The following is a 3663-nucleotide window of genomic DNA, read 5'->3' as shown; positions in this document are numbered from 1 at the left end:
GGAATCACTGCCCGTGTGAGTCGCTACTATCGTCTTTATCTGTGCCGTGAAAAGTCGGGTGGGTCAATACCGAAGTGAAACGGAGCAACTGGTAGCGACGCGGACGGGATCGCATCAATTGGCGACCCTGTGCGTCAGAAAGAGACACAGAGAGGAGCCTTGTGCACGGCAATAAACTTTACTTTACTTTACTTTACTTTACTTTACTTTACTTTACTTTACTTTACTTTATTTTGCCCACGCTTTTATCCAAAGCGACTTACAGGAGGAAGACACCAGCAATAAACGATGCCGAAGGGCTCTGGCCAAGCGACCGTGTTGGATCTGCAGTTAGCCTTCACCCTAATCACATCGAATCTCTTTTATTGACACTTCAATTGTGCTAATATACAGGTACAGAACATATGATTGAAGTTGTTGTGCACAAAGCGTCTCCCACAACAAAAAGAATAAACATAAATAATATTTGCGTGTATACAGTCCAGGCCAAAAGTTTGGACACACTTTCTCATTCAATGAGTTTTCTTTATTTTCATGACCATTTACATTGGTAGATTCTCATCAAAACTATGAATGAACACATGTGGAGTTTTGTACTGTACAAAAAGTGGAGACCTGGTATGAGGGGCCGTTTAGGAAATATTTCAGACTTTTGTTACATTCACATATGAATCTGACAAGCATGCATTTATACTACTGAAAACTCGCACACACACATATGAAATGCTCACACAGATACAGGTGAAAAGGACTCGAATGTAACAAACAAAAATTAAACTTAAACTGTGTTAAAGGCCCATATAAAGTAAAGTGAATGTCATTGTGATACACATCAGCACAGCACACGGTGCACACAGTGAAATGTGTCCTCTACATTTAACTATCACAGTTAAATGTGAGCAGTGGGCAGCCATGACAGGCACCTGGGGAGCAGTGTGTGGGGACGGTGCTTTGCTCAGTGGCACCTTGACGGATCGGGATTCGAAAATAGCAACCTTCTGATTACGGGACCACTTCCTTAACCGCTAGGCCACCACTGCACTATGAACTAAGTAAAAAACAAATGAAAAAGATTTGAATATTCATAGGAGGCGTACTGTGGCTGGTAGTGCGGCGAAATACCATTACCGCTTTGAATCGGGTCGCCAAAATAGAATCCATAGACCCGTCTTTCGGATATACTGAAATGACTTCCGGATATAGTGAAAAGTTTATTTTTTGTTTGTTACATAAGAGTCCATCACAGTTATCTGTTTGTGGACCAAAAGTCTGAAATATTTCCTAAATGGCCCCTCATGACCTGGCCTCCACAGTCACTGGACATGAACCCAATTGAGATGGTTTGGGGTGAACTGGACAAGTACTAAACACATCTGGGAACTGTGTGCACCGTGTGCTGTGCTGCTGTGTATCACATGTGACAATCACTTCACTTTACTTTACAAAGCAGTAATCAGAGCAAAGGGCGGCTATTTTGAAGAAACTAGAATATAAAACATGTTTTCAGTTATTTCACCTTTTTTTGTTAAGTACATAACTCCACATGTGTTCATTCATAGTTTTGATGCCTTCAGTGAGAATCTACCAACATAAATGGTCATGAAAATAAAGAAAACGCATTGAATGAGAAGGTGTGTCCAAACTTTTGGCCTGTACTGTAAATGCAAAATGTACATAAATTAAGTAATGTGCATGTCTGGGCAAGTGGACCCCATTTCAGGAAATGTCGTATTTTTTCACCAGCCTGTATAAAAGACATTTAATGCAGCAGAAAGAAAGAAATAATGTAGAGCAAGGCTTCCAGTAATTAAAACACAATGCCCAAGTCGCAGCGGCCAGTAGACACTGTGTGGTTAAGAAACCTGAGGCGACAGAATACCTTGACTAAGGTCCCCGGTATAAATAATTTCACAGCTGTCAACAGAAGGATTTAGGGTGACAGAAAGGTCAGGGAGGAGAGAAACAATAGCCCGTCCGGGCCGCCTGTACGCCCCCCTCCGGGGACCGGCCTCTCTGCACCTACCGTCAAGTTTATTTCCGACCCGGAGATAATGGCTGTGATCTAACACCCCTCCCTCATTACCAAGTCATGCACTAGACCCCGGCCGCGACACCGAGACGGCAGAGGACATTATTAACGCCTCCCCGCCTTCCCGCTCGTCCCTCCTGCCTCCGCTGCCAGGCTTACGCCGCAGGGTGCGATTACCGAGCCCAGGATGCGGCACGTTGACTGCTTGCTGTACGCCCCTGTCTCGCATATCGATTATCCACGTTCATGCGTGCGCATTATACAGCCACCGTTCAGGCGGCGTGGGAGGATGGTCTGCAAGGCGTTCACACCCTTCTCCACGGGTCAGGGTCCCAGACTAGATTTTAGGTAATAGATTCCACTGCTAGTGTAGATAACCTCACGAGAAACTGAGTAGCTTCATCTTAGACATTAAGCCAATTGCTTACCCAGTTGCTTCATAGTAAATAGTTAGAAATGCAAAAAATATATATACGATTTTGAGCTTGTTGAAGGCATATTAGCTCTCGAGTTTTGAAGACAGGCGAGCGTGACATTCCACTAAAGCCTCCGCACCAGCCCCGCCCGGCCCCGCCCCCGCCACGCCCAGTCCCGTCCATTGTCAGGGGGTCAAAGGGGGCACGGGTTGGTTGGGCTGCAGAAATGGGGGTGTTTTAGAAATAATTTTATTATCAGTGTTGTTATTAATTGCTCAGAATTGTGTAGGAAAGATTTGATACGTGGCACACATGATTCAATAAAGTTGTTTTGCCTATTTGGAGAGAGAGATGGTTATAACGTGAGAATACGTCAGTCATCCTGTGACGACGAAATATGACCGAGACCCCTTTAAAACAGGCTGTAAAGGTTTAGTCTACAGACACTCAGCATTGAAAACTGATGCTAATTATCTGGGCAACAAGCAGTCAAGTCGGCATTGTCTGTATCAAACTATTTGTTGTAACGTTAAAACACTTGACACTTGAGAGCCCTGTAGACAGAGGCAGGGGCGGCGCGGTGGCCTGATATGAAAGTTAGACATCATTATTATACCGGGGTGGTCATTATAAGGAAGCGCCCTGTTGCCGGGTTCGAATCGCGGTCCTCCAAGGTGCCACTGAGCGAAGCACCGTCCCCACACACTGCTCCCCGGGCGCCTGTCATGGCTGCCCACTGCTCACCAAGGGTGATGGTTAAAAGCAGAGGACACGTTTCATTGTGTCACCGTGTGCTGTGCTGCAGTGTTTCACAATGACAATCACTTCACTTTCACTATTATTACAATGGCTACTTAATAAGCTTTGCTAAGGAGGTAAATTCATATTGTATTTCTTCTTTTTATATTAACACACATTAATATTAACTATTATAAGAATCCCTCACCTTGACCAGACTAGTGATCTTTGGGCTACCGAGGTGCCACTGAGCAAAGCACCGTCCCCGCACACTGCTCCCCGGGCACAGTGGATTGATGGCGGCATTTTCATTTTGCCTATACTGCCCAAAAATGTATATTTCTGTTTAACCTGTGTCTTACGGAACTGACAAATGTGCTTCACCTCGAGACAATCCGAAGGATTTGAAATGAAAATCTGGCTTTTGTTCACTCTTTTTCTAGGTAATTACACTCCTGAATAAATACTTGCTACCGTTGC

This window comes from Denticeps clupeoides, chromosome 10 (genome assembly GCF_900700375.1).
Source record: "Denticeps clupeoides chromosome 10, fDenClu1.1, whole genome shotgun sequence".
Lineage (NCBI taxonomy): Eukaryota > Metazoa > Chordata > Actinopteri > Clupeiformes > Denticipitidae > Denticeps > Denticeps clupeoides.
The sequence above is the reverse complement of the archived record's forward strand: the minus strand, read 5'-3'. Positions refer to the sequence as shown.